This window comes from Ambystoma mexicanum, chromosome 12 (assembly GCF_040938575.1).
Source record: "Ambystoma mexicanum isolate Mex_15411 chromosome 12, UKY_AmexF1_1, whole genome shotgun sequence".
Classification (NCBI taxonomy): Eukaryota; Metazoa; Chordata; class Amphibia; order Caudata; family Ambystomatidae; genus Ambystoma; species Ambystoma mexicanum.
The window spans coordinates 692,348,683-692,372,519 of NC_090936.1; the positions used below are offsets into that span (position 1 = coordinate 692,348,683).

At 46.9% G+C, this 23,837-nt stretch overlaps 1 protein-coding gene across 2 annotated transcripts in view; it reads left to right on the forward strand.

The window, feature by feature from the left end:
- The window catches only part of GTSE1 (G2 and S-phase expressed 1), a 1,052,868-nt gene that overhangs the window by 400,304 nt on the left and 628,727 nt on the right, over positions 1 to 23,837 (forward strand). The gene's annotated exons all lie outside the window — the stretch shown is intronic.

Consider the following 23,837-nt stretch of genomic DNA (forward strand, 5'->3'; position numbering starts at 1 on the left):
TCTTGGGGTGGAAGTCGGAGTCGCCACTGGAACTACAAGGAACCGAAGAGAACGGAGAAGACAGCTGCTGCAGCTACCCCGTCCCGGTGAAGCCCTGCTGCAGTCCTGAGCTATCTACCCTTCGGGGACCAGAGAAGATCCAGCCCGGAGTCTTCTTCCCTTGAGCTTGGTGGGGTCAACCAGCTCATCTTCCACAGCCAAGAGGATCCTCTTCATGGTCGAAATCACTGCACACTGCTGTAGTGGTCCGGATAGCCATCTGAAGAGCCTCTCCTGTTTTAAAGGAGCACACCTTTTATTCGCAGTCAATGCTGCTGGGCTCATCCCCCAGAAGGACGTCTGGTAGACACCTCCAGACGTCCTTCTCTCCACGACTGAAGCTCCAGGAACCGCGGGTCTGCAGGAAACTACCAGGAACAACTGCCGTGGCACCAGCTTCTTCATTGAAATAAGGTACTGTGTTCAATTTCGAGGAATTGGGGTGAATCCCTTTTCTCCTCATCCAAGGCTTGCCCTTGTCTTCCCTCCTTATAACGTTTGCTTCCTCTGTTGACCATACCCAAGTACTCCTGGCAATGTTGAATCTGGACTATCTGACTGTGTGATCCTCGACAACAGGAACCCGGTTCCACTTGACACTGGCCCCGGCCTATTGACTTTTGTTTTCCTGTCAGCAAGTGTTCTCTGATTCTGTCTGCCTTGACAAAAGTATTGCCTATGATTTTTGCCCCCAACTCTCTTCGGTTAACTCGGGTGCTAAGTGTGTTTTTGCCCCAGTAACATTCCTTTCCGCAGATACGCGCATCTTTCGTAAGACCGAACTGTCATTACTGTCAAAAAGTGATTGCATATGTTTGTTTTCCAGAGGCGCTGTTAAATGGATAGAATCCTTCTTGAGCGACAGAACCAGTAGAGTATTCTCACCTTCTGCAGCTGCATACCCTACCCCTATCACGTGTGGAGTCCCTCAGGGTTCTTGTGCCCACCCTCTACAATATATTCACCAAGCCACTGTTCGACGATCTGGACCTTCTGGGTGTCACCTACACTAACTACGCAGATGACACTCAGATTCTCCTCCTGCTTTCTGGGGATCATGGCAAGGACTTGGCTCTGGTGAATAGAATATATCATCATTCAGGGATGGATGGCCACCCACGGCTAATGCCTGAATGATGACAAGACAGAATTGATAATCCTAGGCTCCCCATCCAACATCTCAAAACTAGGATTTGGATATGCCTCTTTCATCATTGATGGTAATACCATCTTCTCCAAGGAGGTAAAAACGCTTGGTTTCTACATGGATGCAACTGTCCTTTACCAAATAACTGAACTCTCTGGCCTCTACCACAGCCTATACCTGTAAGCTGATCAGAGCAGGCACGCCCTTCCTTTCCAACGACAGTTGCCTTATACTGGCCAGAGCATTCATTCTTTCAAGATTAGATTAATGCAACGCCCACTACAGTAGTGCTAATAAAACCATCATCCAAAAACTCCAAGTATTAGAAAATAATGCCATTAGAGCTGCACTAGGCATCAACAAGAGTGCACATCTCTGCCATCAGACATCACCATAAATAGTTATCGACCCACAACAAAATACAACTAAAGATTGCCTCTTATGCATAAAGAGCTACATAACGTGGCACCAAGTTACCTCACTGACAGAATATCCTGAAGAACCTTCATAAGACCGACTAAAACCACTAACACTAATTGTCTGGTAGTATCCAGATTCAAATTGTCAAAGATTGGCGGCTTCAGCTTCCCCGTGAAGGCCGCTAAACTTCGGAACTTCCTGCCACACCAGCTGAGAGCCGACCTCCCCTACTCTCTTCAGAAAGAACCTCATTAGTCACCTCAACCTGACTGAGAATTAGCTCACCCTGAAACTATTTTGTCAGCATGACCCATTGCTAGATTGTAAATTGTGTATAGTCTTAACTAACTAGATGTAAATTATTCTGCCTCTAAGTACAACCTAGTCTTGTATATTGTACTATATTGTATTATTTCATATGTAATGTCGACATTTTGTATTCTGCCTGTATATTTGTAACATATGTAAGCTTCGCATATCGGTCTGCGCCCTGCTAATCCTGGGTCTGGTGCGCTTTATAAATGCAATAAACAAACAGATGGTTTAGAAATATTACTTTTCAACCAAAAACCTTGTCCGTGTTTGCTTGAGTCTCAGTGATTGTGGTCCTTTGTAATCTCTACTACTCATTTGCACTTGAGATAAGTCTGGCTGCTCATCTACTGCTACCACTTTAACAGTGTAGTACAGGCTTGTACCAAAGGTGAACTTGTATTGCCACTTGTAGTCTTAATTGTGTGTAGTGGTCCCTAAGGGCACTGCACAGGATTCTGCCTAACAAGGGTCTGCAGTCTTCTAAAGGTATTCATGCGCACCTGGTGCGGGGCAAGGCAGCTGTGGTTGCCTTTCAGAAATGTGTCCCCTGTGAGACCATCGCAAAGGCGGCTACTTGGGCCTCCCCATCGGCTTTTTGTAAACATTGTCTAGACCTGAGCTGCAGATCTGATACTCAGTTTGGCCTGGCTGTGCTGAAGAACCTTTTTCAATAAGGGGTGCTTGGGAATCTCCCATAAGTATGGAGGAAAGGGGACAGGATGTAGGAATATAACCACGTTACTCACCGTAGTGACCACCTTACTCCTAGTCCATAGTCCTAGTCCAATGTTTTCTAAGCCTGTTCCTTGTAGTCTTCAGCCTCCTTCTCAGCCTTCGTTCGAGACTTGTCACGAAGCTGGTGTTGTGAAGCCAGATGCTCTTGAACACTTGCCGATAGTACCGAAATTGGAGCATGTAGCAGTACCTGTTGATAACATGGCTAACATGGTATTGCCGACATTGGGCTTGGCACCTATATCTGCTGCCCTGGCTGAACAGCAAGGAGGGCCTCCTATATCCATATATTCTGCTATAACTGGGCAGTCTGCAATTCTAAGCTCTATACCTGACAAGAGCCTACACGAATTTAATGATATCTCTGAAGAAAATCAGATACTTATTGGATGGATTAGTAACCCTAAGATTAATGGCACGACCCCTATCAATCGTGGTTTTTTGATGAATGCCCTATACAAAATTCCCTCCTTACGTAATCTGGTCTCACATGATGTAGATTGGATTAAATTACCCTTGGAGAATAACAATCGGATGTTGTGCAAAGTAGTCTCTCCGATTATTGCGAGACTGATTTGGGAACATAAATCCGATTTATTATTTTTGGGACTTGAACTGCAAGCCTTCCACTCTGTGGAAATAGCTATGAAATTCTTGGAATATAGATTGCCTGTGGTGAAGAAACAGGAGCCCAGTGTGGAAGGTTCACCAGCTGTCTGTAGTGAGAATGCACAAATCTTAACCCATTTAGCTTCACTGACTGCTGTATTGAATGGAATATTGGTGAATCTGCCTATTGCAGCCCCTCCGACGAATCTATCTTCCTCAGGTGGAAGGTCCATAGTTCCGTCATAATGTGAAAGCCTCTCCATTTGCTCATGGAACTGCTGCGGTTTTCATAATATTTCAAAATGGTTTCTAGATAGGCATACGAGTGCTTTACCTTCGATCTTGTTGTTACAAGAAACCATGTGTGTTCACGATTTACATGTGGACGGTTTTACGATTGTACAACAAGGTGCTGCTCGTTCGGTGTCTGGTCGGCCTGTAGGTGGAATTGCCATTCTACTCAATAATGATCTTAGATTTGTAATAAATCATACATTTGCGACCCAACTTTTTCTTTTGGTGGATGTTACCTTTAATGTGGGTGTGCCAAGAAGGATGTTGCTGATATCTTTGTATTGGAATCCTCAATCTCTCCCTCTCGTGAATGCTATCAATATGTTGAATGATTCGCTTTTAGAATTTTTCCAGATACAACCAACGATAGTTATTGATCGGTGGCGACTTTAATTCCTATTTAGATGCATCGTCTAAGAGCTCCATTCCTTTGGAATCTTCGCAACATTTTAAAACATCGTATCAGAATGGCTTAAGTTGGAGTAACTTTTTGTCTAGTTGGCAATTGTGTATTATCAACTTTATTCGATCTAAATCATCTTGCACTTGGCACAGGGGCAATGCCTCTTCGACCATTGACTACATAGTGAGCTCCAAGAAGCTTTCGGGTTTACTTTCTCTGGTAAATCCATCTATTCTGCCCTATGGAGACCATGCCATCTTAGAATGCACGTTGTCAGGGACAACTGAGTTATTTGATAGGGCCCATTTGTTAGCTTTGGTCCAGGGCGATAGATCGCTGATTTCTATTCGTTGGAACAAGTCCATTTGTCGTCGTTTGACTTTTTTAGTCAATCGTGACTGGTGGCCCGACATGTGTGTTTGTGACACGTCGCGTGGCACAATCCTCGAATGGAATATGCAGATGATTCAGTTTCATCTTAACCATCTTGCTGATGAAGCTGTGTACCATATCCAGAAGTTACATCCTTTTAATATATTGTCAAACAAACTGTCGAAATTGAAATCTGAAAAGAACATTGCATTACGTGCTCTAAAAAAAGAATTTGAGACCAAGCAAAGGAGTTTGGCTTTGTGCGCAAAAAAGAAGGTGCTCAGGTTATATAAATGTAAGATAAAGGCTACTCTGTGTGCTTTTCATCTATCTAACAATCAAAACATGGTTCAGCTTTTATGTAATCACAATATTCGTGATATTTGGAAAATGCTTAGAACACCAGACAATTCAAACATAGCATATATGGAACCTGCAATTGATGGTAATACATGGTTTTCATTCTTTGAACAGAAATATAGTCTCCCGACGAGTTTCTGTGACGAAGATATGTCATATCTATTGAAATATATACCTGAGCACTGTCCGTGGGTGCTCAACGATGTCATAGTAGCAATTGAGAAGCTGAAACCGTCGAAGTGTGCTGGTCCTGATGGCTTACCGCCATGTGTCATAAAAGACGACCCTATTTTTTGGGCCAATGTCTTTTTGAGGATATTTAGATCTATTTTTTCATCCAAAGCTCTTCCAAATTCCTGGGTTAAGTCGATAATTATTCCCATACACAAAAAAGGACCCTGCACCGATCCCAATTCCTTTAGGCCAATTGCCCTTATTGATGTCGCTGCCAAGCTTTTTGCCCTTCTTCTACTTAATGAAGTTGAGAAACATATCAAAACAGATAAAGTTCTAAATAAAGTACAGACGGGTTTTAGAAAAAATATGGGGACTCAGCTGAATGCTTCTGTCCTTGCTCATTTACTTGCGGAGGCTCATAATTCTGCACATGGTCCGATTTTTATTGCATCACTCGACTTATCAGCATTTGATTCTGTAATTCGTAATAGGTTGTGGAAAAAAATGATAAATCTCAATTTTCCACAAAGTTTGGTAGCGCTCATTGCTCTTTTGCACCAACACACTTCCATTAGAGTGCGCATTTCAAGTAAAGGTACTCTAACAGATTCTATTCCAACGGCAATTGGCATTAAACAGGGTTGTAATCTTGCAGCAGTGCTTTTTAACTTATACCTCCATGACATTGAAGGTATTTGGGATTCCTCTAAATCTTATTCTGTAAAGTTCGGAAAGATTCATCTCTCGTGGTTGGCTTATGCCGATGACATATTACTATTTGACAGCACGCAATCTGGGCTGCAAAATAAATTAGAGACATTTGTGTTGTATTGTAGGAAAAATAATCTCACTATAAACCCCTCAAAATCAAATATCCTGATACTTTCTTCGAAAAAAAAGATTCGGAAGTTTCAGTGGCACTTAGAGTCCTCTATTATTCAAATTGCAGGCCAGATAATCTATTTGGGATATAATCTGTCAAATAATTCATCTGCACTCTTTTGGCAACGCGCGATTGCAGAAAAAGTGATACCTTTACAGAATCAAATGCGAATTATCTGTCGTAAACTTCGTAAATTTTCTTTGAGTCCACTATTTGAATTTTATTCAAAAAAAGTTGAATCTATTATTCTTTATGGTTTAGATATGAATTTAAATGATTTTGCGAGGTTTTTGAATAGACTGCAAGCCAAGCTATGGAAAACAACACTATGTCTTCCTTCTCTTCCGAATGCAATACTTCGTCATGAGCTAGGTCTAAACTCACTGGCAGCACGATATAAATGGCGTCTTCTGAAAACTTATTTGAAAATGAGTTTCCCAGAGGAAAATTCACTGTACGAGGACTTTTGTCATATGCTAAGAGCATCGCAGCCGCGATCTATTGCTGACTTTAAGCAGCGTACATTGTCTGTCCTTGAAAGTATTAATATCTCTGCTGAAGATCTTCAAAGCAGATTTCACATTGCACATAAGCGTGTTTTTTTGAATGACTGGGCAGAGACTTGCACTCAAATATCGAGTTACTCTTCTTTCTCTGAATATGCACGTTTTAGGCACGCTCAGGTGCCTCGGCAGCAATATCTTGTGCTTATTCCGAATGCGGAAACTCGTTCAGATTACATGCGCTTTCGACTCGACTTACTGCACACGAAAGTAAGAACCAAGTATTGGGGCACTAGAGATAGAGAAGAGGTTGATATTAGTTGCAGATTTTGTAAAAAACCTGAATGCACAGAGACTCTGAAACACCTTTTTTTGTTCTGTACAATTTTTGAAATGGCAAGAGTTAAAAACATTTCAGCATTTAGTACTACTAATACCCATATGGGAAGAGAACTAATTTGGACCCGTTGTATGTGGGGCTCTAGTAATTCCATAATTTTGGCAACGGTGCGATTAGTGAAAATAATTGAGTCCGCACTTTTTTCTGTGTTGATGGTAATTGTGTGGTTGGGACATTTTGAGGCCGCTGTTGAGTCCCTGTGCTTCTGCGTTTTATGTTTTTATGTCCGATGTGTTTTTATGATGCGACGGGTTTTGTGGCATTTGTGTAAGTAAAGAATATGTTTGTGATTAAGCAACAGTAAGGGAATATAAATGCCTGCTTTATATAAATGCTAGTTCTTAAACAATATGTATTAATGTGAAATGTAATTGGTTGTAAGTGTTGTAAATTAATTTTGTAAAGATGCGTTAGCATCAAAAACAAAATAAAAAATATAAAAAAAAAAAAAATAGTCCCCTTTCCTCCATGCACCCGCCCGCCGTCTCCTCAAATAAGGTTCCTCTATTACTGCTTAAAGGTCTCTGACTTCGCGATAGAAAAGGACTGATGGGTGATGCCCGTGGCGGAGATGGGCGGGGTTACGGCCGCGTGCTGTACCCCTGCGTAAGAGGAAGGACTAACATTTTTGCAAAATGTTGATGCTTTTACAAAGTGCTCCGGTCCCGTCCCACAGGCAGGAGGAATGTCCCATAAATATGGAGGAAAGGGGACTATGGACTAGGAGTAAAGGTGGTCACTATGGTGACTAACCTGGTTATTTGTGGGTGAAATATCTAGGCACCCGTAATTTGTTGCCCTTGTGTGATTCGGAATGACCATGTATGGCGCAAGGATTTAAAATGGCAGAGGCACTTGGTGAAGTCTGACTGGCCGGCAGCCATCTTGGATCCAGCTCGGGGCTTGCCAGTGTTTCCTCCCTTTGAATGGGCTTTGCAAGAGGGCCCCAGCTCCCTTCCCTCTGGAAGCTGCAGCAGATCCTATGGTGCAGGCTTCTGATGAAGCTAAACCGATCTGTAGCATGCTTCTCTGCAATCTCTGTGCTGTGGATGGACAATCTCTTGGAAGTCTTCAGCTGCAAGATGTACCAGAATTTGGCCCTCCAACTTTGCCAGGCGGCCAGCTTTGCCCTGTTGGCTGCAGCCAATCCACAGCTCTTGTAGGAGCTGTCTGAGTTGGAAATGTTTCTGCCAGTGGAAAGACAAGACTTTCTCTCTGGTCTCTGAAGCCAAACAGGTTACCCAGTATTTTCTTCAATCAGAGGGAGACCATGTGTGTACATCTTCCAGAGACAAGGCAGTAGGTGTTGACCTGAGGAGATAATCCTACTTGCAGACTACATTTGTGTCCGACCTCTTAAGTACTCTCATTGTTCATGTAGTACAGAAGAGGAGCTCCAGAAGGACAGCAGCCAGACAGCTGATTAGTGCTGGTTAAACTGGCCTCATTGTCTTTCTCCTCCTCGTTAATTTTATTTATTGTTCACTTGTTGGGTGCTTCTACAGGCAGCAAATACTGTTCAAAGTGCCCACAGGGCAACAGAGGGAACAGGGGATGGACAATGTAATTACCACAATGTTAATTCAAAAATGAGACAATGGGGAGGGGAAGATGCACCTACTATGCCTTGTGAGTGCTCATAACGTGCAAGTGCTGAGGGGACCGGTGGGGTGGAGTGGGATGGGATGGGTGCTGTGGTATTCATGGAGAGGAGTAGGTGAAGTGCTATGAGCAAGGTAAGTGCAACCTCCAGTGGTGGTGGGTGAGCAGAGGCAAGTGCAGAGGATAGACGGCAGCTGGGATGATGAGATGTGGGAGGTCAGGCCCCCGAGGATGCAGAAGGGCTCTGCACATCAATCAAGCTACTGTGCAATTAGCAGGAAGAGAGGGCGGGAATATGTAAAGAGGAAGGTCTTGAGACTTTTCCAGAACTAAGGAGGTCCTGCTGAAGCCGAAAAAGTGGGGAGCCTGCTGAGGAAAGCGATGGACCCCCTGCCCTCTGTCAGGCAAACGGCTTTACACACAGGGAGTTGGTGCCAGACGAGCGCAGGTGTACAGAGGGGGAATATTTAGTCAGAGTTGCAGATGGAGTGGTCCCCGACCCCAGACAGCCTTGTGGATGATGCAGAGGGATTTAATCTGTGCTGCGACCGGGAGCCAGTGAAGACTTTGTAGGGCAGGAGAGATGTGGTCCCTTGGCTTGAGGCCAAGGATGGGTCTCGCTGCCCTATTCTGGTTTAGCTGGAGGGGTCGCAAAGTGGATAAAGGTAGATTGAGGAGAGGCTGTTGCTCTGGTTAAGCCTAGAGAGAACCAGAGCATGGCTCGTGGTGGGGGGGGGGGCGGAGGGAGGAATTCCTTTCGGAAGGAAAAGCTGAAAGTGGGACTTCTGGAGGAGTCGAAGATGACTGAGGTTTCTGGCTACTGAGGAGGGAGGAGGGGGGAGAGCCCATGGAAGAAGGCTAGAGTGAAGGGAAGTCTGGTGCTGGGGTTTCAATAGGAAGGATCTCTGTTTTGGCATTGAGGCAGAGATTATTAGGAGTACGCCATTCCTGGATAGCCCAGAGGCAATTGGGGATGATGGAGGGTGCAAGGGTGTTTGCAGGAATTTTGAAAGAGTTGTCCGCATAGCACTCAATGTTTGGGGAGAAGGAGGAAATGAGGCATACCTGCCGAATAAGGTAGATGTTAAAGAGCCAAGGCGAGGGGGCGCTGTGGTGCGCCGAACAAGATGGCCGCCTAGCCCATGACCTCCGTAGCTAGCAAGATCCTGACCTACCAAATCCTGCAGAAAATGGGTACGGTCGTACATCCAGAGTGCACAGAACGCTGGCTGGACACTCAAGGAATACGCAGCACAAATTCTGGGAGAAATCTGACTTCAGATACCGGAGTAGACTGTCTGCACTGCTGGATCCCCTCCCCCCACGGCTGAGCGCTGCGCCCCAAAAAGACACCCTGTGTTATCTCCTAAAATCGGAGCGGAACACTAGCAAGGCCAACCCTACAGCCGACAACACAGACGTTGTGGCTCGGCATCACCCGTCCCTCTGCCCTGCCGCATGAGCACAACACCTGGGCCAGATCGCCAGGGGCGGGCTGCAGACACTGACTTCCGCTCTCGACAGCCTGGTGCATAGAACACAGATACGGGTGATGGCAGGAGCACTGCCCCCTCACCTGGCAGCCAAAGACACATTGCCAAACCAGCGAGAGCAGTGGAGAGAGGGATGCTCGGCTGGTGGACTCGAGGGCCCCCCCTGCTGCACTATCTTCCAATCAAGGACAAGTGGGGACAGAGAAGACCCCCCCCCCATCGGATCTAGACTATACCCTGTAAAGCCGGCCCCCAACAACAGTTCCTGCTCCGGGTGGCAGCGGGGGTGTAGTGCAAAGCTAAGGAAGACTGCGGGGCAAGCCAGATAAAATCAAGGTGCGTGGGGAGTAGGTAAAGGGGGGGGCAGGGGCAATCGGAGTGCGGGGTGCACCCGCTGAGCATACCCCTATGGATAGACACAGCAACGTGGTCCCCATGTATCATATGCATGTCTGGCAGGCAATCTTTCACCCACACAGGCACTGGTCTACGGCCAAGTGGGGAAAAAAGGGGTGGCACAATATAACCCCATGAATTAAGGCCCCCATTAACTACACACAGCAAAATACTTGAGCTCTGGCTGCAGAACACTGAAGTTTAGCACAAATACCCACTCACAGCCATGAGTGCTTACACAATTGGACCTGGCCACATACCATGATTCGGAGCTGAGGAGACTCTGGTCCGTAGTGCCAACCAACCAATCGCTGGGAACACTCCTGGGCACAGGAGCCGCAGCCCTCCACAGCAAGAAAGCATCCCCTTCCAGCTGGGCAAGATCACCCCCGACACTGTCAGCAGTGGAAACGCGCATGGCGACACAAACCCCAGACCTCCCATCAGACGCTCAATAGCCACCCACCCCCCTTTTGAGTTACACGGGGTCCAGAAGATCAGCACATAGGCATGATGGGAGGATTAAAAAATAACAAGAAGTGGGGGCCCATGGACGCATTTGCTAATACTTCCACATTGGACCCTGAGCCCATCCCTAGGGGTTCAGTAGCAGACCCTTCAGAACAAAATATGGGCCCACACATGACGGCAATGGAGAGAGGGTTCGCTGCAATTAATACTAAACTGGATGACATTGGGGAAAACATCACCTCTATCCGGTCCGACATCAGGAAGTTTAACGCCAGAGTTGCCGAGGCAGAAGATGGGGTGTCCACCCTGGAAGACTCGTCGCTCACACAGGACAAGACTATAGGTCAAATCCAAAAGGACGTCAAAGCCCTCCAGAACAAATGTTAGGACCTAGAATCTCGATCACGCCGCAATAACATAAGGGTGGTTGGAGTGGCGGAACGCAAAATCAACACATCCATGGAGCGATTTCTTGAAGATACACTTCATACCCTATTCCCGGAAGTGCAGTTCTTGAAACAATTCCTGATCGAAAGAGCACACAGGACACTTACCCCTCCACCCAAGCCAGGAGCGCCACACCGAACTATAATAGCAAGACTACTTAATTACCGAGATTGTGATCTCATCCTACGGCTGGCACGAGAACAAGCCCCCCCCCTGTTCTGACTCGAGCCGCATTCACATCTATCCTGACTTTTCAAATGGGGTCCAAGCGGCAAGACGCTCCTTTGACTCGGTGAAGAAAGCGCTAAGGGAAAGGAAAATAATATATGCAATGTTATTTCCAGCCAAACTGCGCATACAACATGCTGACAGGACTCACTTCTTCGAGACACCGGAAGAAGCCATGTCGTACATGGAACACCACTTCCTGGCAGTGCAGAACTAAAACTGAACTCAGAATCCCAAGCAACAATGCTCGTGAAGTAGACAAATGCCCAAGTCAGAACCACAACGACCGTACACCATTCTGATAAACACAGCCACGTCTCCGGAATAGACAGCGGGCCATCCAGCCCCCCCCCTATTTTTTTTGTGCAAAGTTGCAGATGGTTCAATGGGACACACTGCCCGATTGGGGGAGGGGCGGGGGCCAGGCCAGGCCGGTTGCCTGGGAAGAATCAGATCCTCATTACTTTATATATACGCACTCCCAAAAATGCACAAAGTATCATGCTAGGGAAAAGTTACAACGGTTAAATGTTCAGTGGTAAAGTTTTTTTAAAAACTGGCATCAACAGATGGGGAAAGGAAACCACTGTCAACCCAAGACCTATAACTCTGAACATTTAATAGCGAAGGATGGCACAACAAATGAACAAAGGCATTAGACTCCTGTCATGGAACGTCAGGGGTCTGGTCAACCCAATCAAAGCCAGGAAAATACTAGCATATGCCAACATGCATAGGATAGACCTCCTTCTACTACAGGAAACTCATGCTACCGAACGTACATCTGGCGCACTGAGTCGCTCCTGGGGTCTGCAAACATTTGCAACAGACTACTTGATGCAAGCAAGAGGGGGTTCTAACAGCAATCCATCGCTGAAAAGTCTAGATGGCAAAAAGCAAGGTGGATGCTGAAGGCAGATTCGTAATAATATGGGGAACAATACAAGGGCAAGAAGTAACATACGGCCCCAATACAGAGACTCCTGAATTCTACCATCAAATACTAGCATTAATAATTCTGATAGATGATGCAAGTGGGGTGCGGGGAGGAGATTTCAATACCACTCTCGACCTTTCACTCGACAAGTCATCCACGGCCCAGAGGGCAGATTCAAAGGCAGCAACCACTATCGAGCAAGCCATGGCAATGCTACCTCTTTCCTATGTATGGAGGGAAATGCACCCCTTTACCAGAGACTATACGTTTTACTCACATGTTCATGGTTCGAGTTCCTGCATCGATTAATGGGTCTGCTCCACTGACAGCATCCCTGACACAATGGAATGCACAATAATGCCCCGAACCCTGTCAGACCACTCCCTGATTGTCCCGGAGATGCAGATGGGGTGGGGGGTGGGGGTACCCACACCAACCCACCACATGTGGAGAACACCCCTTGACCACCTACTAGATGAATCACTACATGAACAGCTGAGGATCGAGGTGACAGTTGTTGGAACATAATCGGGACTCTGTTAGCTCACAAACCATGATCTGGGAGGCCTTCAAAGTGTGGCTTAGGGGACACCTGATCTCCAAAGTCCACGGTACGCTGAAACGAATACACACAATTTTCCTGGGCGGAGGAGTGCATCAAAAAGGTCATACACCACATCACCAGGAGGACCAAGAACCCTAGCTCCGTTACAAGATGTCCTGGCTGAGTTTGTGACACGGGCAGAACGAGAGGTCTGGTACCTGGCACAACCCACCAGTCAGGCAATATGGGGAGGGAAATAAATCCAGCAAAATGCTAGCCAATCTAATCAAGTCTGAATACAGACATTAACAAATTACTAGCATTACAGACCAGTCCGGGGTGACCCATGTGGATCATCAAAGAGTAAATGAGGAGTTCCAGAGGTTCTTCACAGAGCTCTACACAAACTCAGACCAAGCTACAACAGAGGAGCTGCGACAATACCTGGACTCCTTCCCGCTCCCCGCACTGACCCCAGAAGACAGAGCCGCCATGGACCTTCCCATAGCACTGGAAGAAATAGTACAAGCAATTAAAGACCTCGGGGCCGGCAGGTCGCCTGGTTCAGATGGCATACCTGCGGGTCTCTACAAGACCCTCACCGAAGAACTTGCCCCAAGACTGCTAGAGGTATGGGAGGAGTCCATAGAAATGGGAACTCTCCCACCCTCCATGAGAGAAGCCATTATCACGGTCCTATTGAGACCTCTTAAACCCCCTCAAGATCCATCCTCTTACAGGCCGTTATCCCCAATCCATGTGGACACCAAAATCTTCACTAAAGCCATTGCCAACAGATTGAACACACACATGTCCAAATTAGTACACCCGGACCAGACTGGCTTTATACCAGGCAGATCTACTGCTCTCAACCTGCAGAGATTCTTCGCCATTGCCTCTCAGATGGATCCTCAGGCCAAAACAGTGGTGGTTACCCTGGATGCGGAGAAGGCGTCCGACTCATATCCTGGAAGTTCATGTACGCTGTGCTACTAAAGATGGGTTTCGGAAATGGCTTTCTCCGTAGTATAGGGGTGATGTACTGTAATCCTACCGCCAAAGTGAGGACCAACAAGACGCTATCGCCACACTTCAATCTACAAAGGGGCACCAGACAGGGTGTCCCCTCTCCCCTCTAAGTTTTGCATTAACAATTGAAGGAATGGCAGCATACCTACGTTTCAGACACGCCTGGAAAGAGATCTGAATCATGGGGAACCCCCAGTTCATATCTCTATGCGGACGATACAATGCTATACCTCAGAAACCCTGACAATAATCTGCCACCCATTATGCAAGACATTGAAATCTTCACAAAATACTCTGGATACAGGATAAACCAGGCTAAGTCAGAAATAATACCACTGTCCAGTTCTACAACCAGAACCGCAACCATGGAGGGCTTCCGTTTGTCCCCCACCGACGCACGATATCTGGGCATTATAATGGCGACAGACGAGCTCACCCTGTACACCAATAACTACGCCACATTCCTGGTGCAACTTGAATGCAAACTGAAAGCATGGGTCAAACTGCCGCTGTCCCTGTATGGACGCAAATTCCTCCTTACAATGGTGATAGTACTGAAACTGTCATACCTCTTCAGTGGCATCCCAATATGGCCAGGAGGCAAATCTTTTGATACACTACAGAAAATGGTCTCTAATTTTTTTCTGGGGAGGAGGCGCGACCAGACTCAGCTGGCCAAAGCTATGTGAGAACTACGACACGAGGGAGCTGGCAGCTCCCGACTTTCTCCTATACTATTACTCCGCACAGGAATTCTTTGCCAAATACTGGAACAATACAGCAGAGCAATTCGCACATATACGCGCTGAGGAGTTTGCGGCATCCCCCCCTAAACCTGAAGAGTATATTTGCCACGGCCCCGGAGGAGAGGGTACTAGCAGACCCGCTAGCCTCAACGGTACGGGCATGGACACTCAAGAGTGGGATGTGACACACCATACTGGCCACACCAACCACTATGGCACTATCCCACACTTGAACCCACTATGGACCACACCATTCAAAGAAGATGGGACCCAGACAAGAAGGCAAAAATCGGGAATCTCTTCCCTGAAGGAAGATTTCTTACTGCTGCCATAATCAAAACAGAACGGGCCCTGGCCTATTCACAATCCTACAATACCAACACTTGAAAGCAGCCTGCATGAAGAAATGGCCATCCTTCCCGATGGCTCCCCCTACACATACATTCTTATCCGATATCCTGACAGATTGTTTCACCAGCAATGTCTCCACAATGTACCAAATGGTACAACACAATAGCCCATCCAAGAACGAGATGTGGGGCGGGGGGAAATGGGAAGGTGATCTCAACATGGTGCTCGACGAGCAAAAATTGGTAAATTACTGTAGATATACCAAAGACATCTCCCTATGTGCTAACTTCAGACTCATACAGTTAAAAATCCTAAATCACCTGCACATTACCCCAAGTAAGATCTCCAAATTTGATCAGACTAAACAAACCGCATGTCCCAAGTGCAGAGTGGTAGCCGCCAAGTCAATTCATATGTACTGGGAATGCCCACCGATCAAGCGATTCTGGGAAGAGATGGCGGAAACCATGAGCAATATACTGAACATGCACATCCCGGCCACGCCAGTGAAGTATCTGCTCGGGGATATTGGGAAGGCCTCTATAAAAACTCGCAGACAATTTGCAGTTGGAGGAGCAGTGGCCAAGCGCAACATCCTTAGGAAATGGAAATCCAAATCCCCTCCCACCCATGGAAACTGGCTTCGAGACCTTATAAATGTACAGTACTTGGGAGTACTTACGAAGCAGGGAAGACCACTCCGATGAATGAATTGCCTAGACTGTAAAAGGACAATATGCCGAATCTAGATCCCTCTTACCCCCCCCTCCATAGCATTCTTAATTAATACATTGTATGTTAATGTATATCTAACTGAATTAAATGAGCTATGAATTCCTAAAGTCATATATGATCCCTGTACTGTAAGATGCCAGCAATAAAGTTTAAATAAAAAAAGAGCCAAGGTGAAAGAATGGAGCACTGGAGGACGCCACAGGCAGAGACTGAAGTAGGGAAGGAGAAGGTGCCCATTATGACTTTGGAAGAGCAGCCAGTAGGAAGGTAGGTCATGTTCTTTTAAGGGTGTGTATTGGAGAGTTGGGCTACACAGGCTGATGCTTCCACTTCAAGCCCAGGAAGGGTGGGGTGCAGCACTCCACCCCACTCCTTTCTCAGGGCTTGTTTGACCTCATTCCACTTTTGGGAAGGTGATTCTCTTTCCATTTGGAGGAATGGAGGGCAATTTCCTCTGGCGCTTAGGTCCTCTTGGTTGCCAAGTGTGGGTATCACTTTTTCCTTCCGACAGCTCCCTCCCCAGTCTCCTCTGGTTTGGCTCAGGATGCTCTTTAGCTTCCGAGGTACTTGGATATCAGAGCTATGGCAGAGGTTGTTTTTTTTCTTTTCTTCAGGTTTATGATGCCCAAAAAACTGGCTTTTCTTAGTACCATATTGGAACTGCCTACTTAAACACGTGTAATTGTTCAAGACTGTCACACCACCCAGGTCCAGTCTGCCCTCTACTAGGGTGATTGGATCTGTACACTGGATCTGAATGATTCCCATTTGCATATCCCAGTTTTAGACCTGCATAGAGTTTCTACACTTCTCCCTTGTGAGCCATCCGTTTTAGTACAGGGTACTGTCCTTCATTCTAAATGCAGCACCACCCACCTTCGCAAAATATCTGACATTCTTCCTCATAAGGGGTGCATTCACATCTACCCTTATATCGGGGACAGGCTGGTTAGGCCACCAGTTCATAGGAGATGAAAACCAGAGTCCTGCTCGATCTTCTGTTTCGCCAATGTCTGTTGAACCCTTCTTGACGTTTACCCAAATCAGAGGCTGACCGCCATCGACTTAGTTTGGGATGCTCTCTTGGCCTGGGTCTCCCCTATGGAGGAGTTGTTCCAGGACATCTCAACTTGCTCACGTTTATTGACCAACCCTACGACCATAATATGGTTATCCCAGAGACTACTGTGCCTCTTGGCATTTTGTCCTGTCTGTGCCTCCCACCAGCTCAAGATGAGGATTCTGTCATTATTTGGCTTTAGTCTGTTCTGAAGCAGTGCACCTGCAGTCAATTGAACCAGATTCTGATGTCTTTTCACACATATTTGAGGTGTTGGAGCAATCACTCCAACCAGGTCCAGTTTTGTTGATTACCTCCCGCATCCCTCCCACATGGACCAGAACTACAAACTTCCCTGAGATGGGGAAACAACCCTGGATAGTCCGCAGTGTGCACAATTTGTGGAATTGTGAACTCCTATTGCACGTCAATGCTCTGGAGCTCAGGCCATATTCAATGCCTTCCTTCTGATGATCAAGAACTCTTGCATCTAGTTCCTGATGGACCACACACTGCAATCCTTTACGTGAACTGTTTGAATGGGGACCAGGTCGCCACGGCTCATCGCACTGGCTGTGTAACTGGCAATGTGCCCTTCGGCAGACTTGTAGCTGTGGCCCAAACTGGGCCCGGCAGAAAGGGCTCCATACTTTTCCCCCTCAGGGAAATCTGGACATAAAGACATGGATGCCAGGGTGTATAAATAAATATATGCAGGTTTGTTTTACTTGACTTACCTGGCTTGATCCATCCAGTCCACCATGGGGCTGGATGGAATGTTGGAGACAATGATCAAAACTCATCTGCCCTCGAAGTGTGCTTGGAAGGGGAGATCAATCTAAAAAAAAAGATGAAAAACTGCTAACGAAAGGGAAAACCATTGGAGAGAGAAGTAGGAAAACTGCTCCTGTGGGGGCCATGACCCAGAGTGGAACTCCCCCACCCCTTTGCCTAAAGACAACTGTTTGGTCTGGTGCGTCTGGCATCCGTACCATGGGCAGGCTGCTTTCCTGGAGCATCCTGTGCACCCACAGGGCTATGCTGGCTGTGAGCCCATCCCATGCAGCCCACATGGAGCATCATGGGCGTGCCCCCATTGGCCTGGCCAGGGTCAGTTTGGACAAGCCCTGAAAAGCCTTGAAAGAAGCCCTGAGCTGTCTGAGCAGTCCAGGTGAATAGAAGTCCCCAGGCTGCTCCAGCCTCGCAGGCCAGATGAAGATATGGGCACCGAGGCATAGCGTTTAAGGATGGCAGCTTCCCCATTCAAACTGGAATGCGTCTGTAGAAAAAATTCCTCTAGGGCTAGGCAGTGATCATGGTCGCCCCCACCTCCCAGGAATGTGGCCACCCAAGAAGTTTATAAAGGCTGTGGGCTGCAGTGGTGACAATGGCAAGGGGCAGCTGAACAACACAGGGTGTGGCATGGCACTGTTGATGGGCAGCCCTGACGGCATAGGGATGTCTAGAAGATAACTAGGCAGAGGGTGTGGCATTGATCATGGCGCGCATAGAGGCTGCAGGCCAGAAGTGGCAAGTGACTGGGACTGCACCTGGTGGACAGGGCTACCCTAGAAGAACAGCCCGGATAGCCCCATGTACAGTGGTGGCAGATTACAGGACGACACCACCAAAGGTACAGAAAAGGGTGGCTGATTGCAGCAGCACACCCCCTTTGTAAAATGTTTTCTATATTTAAATATGTAGATGGGTGCACGTTTATAGTTGTATGAACGTATAGTGCATGTTAATATTTAAGTAGGGGTAGGGTATATAGAGGGGATAGGGTTAATGGCTTAGAAAGGATGGAAGTGTTGGTGAAAAGGAAATGGTAGGTGCATCCTTATGTATATAGGGGATGGACCAGGTGCAGGTCCAGGGGCTGGTCAGTCACTTCCACCCTGTGGGTCTCCCAGTGATCCCTCTAAAGAGCAGTGGACTGTGAGGGCAGATACTTTTAGAAAAATCTCATGCCAGGGGAAACTAAAGGGTGATTAAAAGTGTAGGAATGTTTGTTATTTATAATTAACGAGGGATCCCCTAGAAAATACACATTGGTGTCTGTCTCATGAAAGGATAAGGTAAGGAATTGGGGGAATAGCCCAGCTCCTGTTTCATCAAGATTTTATTTGCAGCGCCCTACCTATACAGCTGGCCTGCAATGTGGAGGTGTTCGGTTCCATGGTGACGGTCCTTGACTCTGGCTGAGACGGAAAACCAGACCTCCTTGGAGAGGAGATCTGAGGTGGTTACCCTCATCACATTGGAGGCGTGTCTTCATGAGGGAGCTCCACTCTGAGGTGTTACAGGACCTGTTTTTAAAGCAATGCATCCCCTCATTTTGTAACTCTGCTCTTTGCCTCCTTGCTGTGCAGACATCGGAACAGTCTCTGGGATGGTCTGTTGATCTCTGGAGAGGATAGCAATTTCTGCATTCTGTGATGAATCCGATGGTTTCATCACTCCTTTCCGGGCTGTGAGTTGACCACTCACCATGTGGCCAGGAGACGGCAGCCTCTACCGGATCCTGGGGGTGGCTATATAAGGGAGGATCACATGGGGGTTTGTGGTGGGAACAACCTCTGTGTATAGCAGGGCAGAGTCGGACAATGCATGGTATCCCCCTTCTTCTCAAGGATACTCCATACCCAATGCCATTATGGCATATTGTGACCCCTCCCCTCACCCATGTACGAAGAATACTGAAGACCTTTTCTGTATTGAAGACCTGTCAACACCTTTTTAGACTCTACCTGCAAGTCATTCAGAGCCGACTTGCCCTTAAAGAAACCTTACCCAGACTTTGTATGTATAGGCCATCTGGGGCCTCTGAATCAATACCTTCAACTCTCTGTTCCTAAATATCTTCCTTCTCAAGCTCTTCGCTCATCCAACTCCCTCAGGGTAAGTCGCTTCTCCAAGCAACGAGTTGGTGGTAGATCTTTATTCGGCTGGGGCCTCCCTCTGGAACAGGCTCCCTGAAACGTGAGGAGAACCATCTGTTTCCCGAAGCACCTCAAAAGCTTCCTCTTTGCTTCTGCTTTCTTTCCTCCTCTCCCCTGCGAAACTCCTGGCTGAAATTACACTTGTCACCTGGCCACCCTCTGATCTCGAGCCCAGCCCCCCCCTTCCAGTTGCACCCCTGCACTGCCTCCCTGTCATCCCCAGCACAGGGACGGTTTTACTGTATCCCTACAGTCCCCTACCAGCACTTGCCACCAACTGTCTGCACCTTTACTTATTGCTATATTCTATTTATTTTACTCTTGTTCCCATGTACTGCACTGCCTCCTCGCCCTAGCCCCCTGCACATTTCCCCTTCCCCCTGCCCTTTCACAATCTCAATGTCACCTGGCCTAATTAGATTGTCTGTCTTCCCTCTGTTCCCCCGTTTGCCTCGTGGCGCCTTGAAACACTCATGTTTAGGTGCATTATAAATTCCATATATCACATCAAAGAATGAAGTATGCACTACCATTCCCATAACTACAAGGATACTGGGGCGAGGAAGATTAGGCCAGTAATGCAGAGCGGAAAAGAACAAAAGTTCAGGCTGCGCTCTAGTTTATGCAAACCTGTAGCTGGGAATTTTAAACGGCAGCCAAAGCTGACTGGCACGCGCTGCTGGAAGGAGAAAGCTGTTTCTCTCAGTTTGGATCAGGAGACCGTGGGGCTCTGGAGAGTTCATCTGGCTCAAGGAGGCAGAGAAGAAAACCTGTTCACGAAAAAGAAAATGCTCTGGGAATGCCAGAAGCCAACGCCGGGCTCCTGGGTGTTCGTAGGTGTTGGATGGTTTCTCCGACATAAGCGCTACCAGACCCAAAGCAGAAGGAACCATGAGGGGCAGAGAAGCCCAGGAATTTAAGGTGTTGAAACTGGGAGAGATGCTGAACGACCACCACCGGCTTGCTGCAGGAAGGAGGAAATACACCAGCTAGTCTCGCCTGATGAGGAAACGGGGACACTGGCGTATTGGCAGCCATGTCGCATGCGAACAAACATTGAGGAAGCGATTAACGTGCTGCAAAGATTGAGCATTTTGTTGCATGGCAAAAGAGAAAAGAGCTTTTCAAATCTGAGTATATGCAATACACACTTGAGAAAGCCCTGACAGCAGCGTATACACGCAGTTGCAAGTGTGTTCATTTAAGAAAGTCCTGGCAGGAGCGTATACCAGGCAAGTACAAAAGGGTTCATGCGGGACCCCTGGAGGGGAAGCACACCAGGCCAAGACAAACTAAACAGTGTATAAGAAATGCATCAACAAACAGGGTCCTGAGAAGGATATATCGGGACTAGCAAAAGGTTGTCTGAAACCGAAGAGGAGTGAAAACCTGGCAAGTGTACTGCAGGTATCCTACCAAGATACAAACTTGCAGCCACATTATCTATATTGTTGAACAAGAGAAGAGGAATGAAAAGCTGACAAGGGAGCTCACTAGGTATCCTAACAAGACTAAGATACAGATTTAAAGCCAAGTTTTTATTTACCAGTTGTATTGCAGATCAGGAAAAGGAGTGAAAATCTGGCAGGAGAATACACCAGGTATCCTCACAAGATGAAAACAGAGCCAAGTTGTTTTGTGTACAAGTTGTGTTGTAGATGGAGAAACTCAAGGAACTGATATCTTTGAATATACAAAGGTGAAGAGAAATCCAAGGGAAGGGAACCACCCTCTGGAATAAGGAATGCTGTCCTTCTGGAACCTTTGTGTTGGAGTTGTGCATTTTTGTTAGAATGTGAGGGCCAGAATAGTACTTTGGCACAGAATGATTTACTTTGGACATTCTGACACCTGACAGAGCTGTAATGTTTGAGGTAGGGAAACCTCTTGGAGTAGGGACACAGAGGCATTTCCCCAACCCCTTTGTATTTTAATTCGTTTATGGCCAAAACCATAAGTCTGTGTCCATGTCTCATTCCTGGTTCATCATCTCACAATTCCCTCCCTTCCCCTCATTCTCAGGAAGATCAGTCTCAAAGACCTCCATGGCCTGGGTCATGGCGTGGCTGTTGCCAGTCAGGCTTCGAAAGACCCTGAATCTTATGCCTCTGGGGCAGGAGGATTTGGCATCCATTTCTCCACTTATCTCTTGTGAACATGGTTCCTGAAGAAGTTATTCGAACATCTGGGATTGTCGAGAGATAAGGTCTAAGTTATGGCTGCTCATTGTCCATCCACGAGGGCGCAGGACAAGGAAAATTGATGGCAGTAATCCTCCCTATTCTCAAAATCCCAATGTTTTTGTTGGATGTATGGGACTTAAATTGTATGATATGAAACTTTCTGTAAGTATGGCTGGTATGGTTTCTGACCCTGTGCACTGTACTCTCATAGAATGAGCACAAGCTTGAACGGCCAACTCCTTGACTGAGAGATGGCGCCAATGCACATTCGAAACGGGGAGAAGGGAAACCCGGGGAGCTAGAGAGGCATAAACCGCCTCTTGGTAGGTGTTTGAGCGTAGGCCAGGTGTGGCGATGTGGGCTGTAGCCGAGCCCACAAAATACTCCCAGCCCTTCCAGACCAGGAGCTCGAAGTGCCCGCCCAGTCCTCTAGTTCCTACCACATGCCACCGCAGATCCATAGAACCGGGCAAACAGACTCCACCACCAGGGTCCCTCAGGAGGGCTGGCTAAGGGGAGGGCGCAGTCTGCCTAATATGCAACGTCTGAAGGGAACAGAAGCGGTCGTGCTGCAGCTGCTGAACTCGCCCATGTCTTGAAGGTGCACCGCCAAAGGATGAGGTGGCTCCTGGGAACTATGAGGGGAGGAGAGGCCCAAGAAACCTCAAGGTTGGGTGATGGACTAGATACCCCCAAGGCAGTGTTAAGAGAAACGAAACCCCAAGACTCAGTCAGCCACCAAACCCCCAAGTCACAGTGACGGGGAACTAGAGCACAAGGTGGGGTGAGTGGAACTGAATCCCAAGGTGGGACAACGATCAAGAGCTACCTAGTGAATGGGAAACACCTGCATCTTTCTTGGGAGAAAGAGTACAAGAAAAAACGGAGTGTGGGAACCTGGGCAATTCATCCCCACCTAAGAACACAAACAAGAGGCATGTATTTGACTGAATTGTGAATTACAGACAGGAAAAGGTTGGAGAGCCATTTAAGCTACTGGCTTACTGTATACACATGGGCAGGGAGCCCCCATTGAGAATATCACACAAGGGTGGTGGTCAGAAGCCAACCATTAGTCATGTGCTCGGGCCGAGGCCCAAGTGTATCACTTGTTGAATTTGTTTCTTTTACAGTGGTAGGGACAGAACTCTGGTAAGCATAAGATTGTGGATGGAGGACAAGCTCCCTTTAACAGGATTTTCTTTTTTTTCCTGATCTAGAATATATAAAACCACAATACCACCTTGTCCGTCTCATGATATACCACAGTATCTGGCAAATATAATAAACCAACCCCTCCTTACCATACTCCCTTACCCTGTTGCATCACATAAAGAAATATGCCCCTCCACAGCTCTAAAATGTTCTTTTCCCTTAACATCATCATTCTTTTTCATCTTTCATATATTATACAAATTATAGGAATGACTGAAATATTACTGGTGTCATTTTTAATGGCACAATTGTTAGTCAAATTCTTATTTTGAAAAGAGTTGCGTCCTCTTCTGGGTTTTTGAGTTTGCCTCCTAAGGGAACTCGAGATTATTAAAAGATGTTCTTTTGCCTCCATTGATTGGGCTTGGTGGAACTTGATTGAAAGCTATCTGCTTGGTACTGAGATCAACTGTAGAACAGACATGAGCAGTCCAACCTTTCAGAGGCTATGTAATTGTGATATACCTTCTTAATGATATTTGCAAGTTGTTTGCCATCGGCCACTAAATGAAAACTGAACATGCCTGCTCCAGCAACAGATTCACAGCTGATCCTGCTTGAAACTGCTACTTTTGCCTTGTTATTAACTGTCCCTTGCACATTCTGCCAATTATCTTTGCCTACCTCTGTAACCTGACTGTCAAGGTCTCCTTCCTTCCCTGCTTATTTGGCATGGGGAAAATACCGCTCAAGGCAGTCTCTGGTAATTTTCAACCCACTTGCATTCTCTCCTATGGAGACCCTCCGTTCTCTTTTCCTCTGCATAAAATTGCTCTCCAATACTTGGTGTCCTGGCAATCT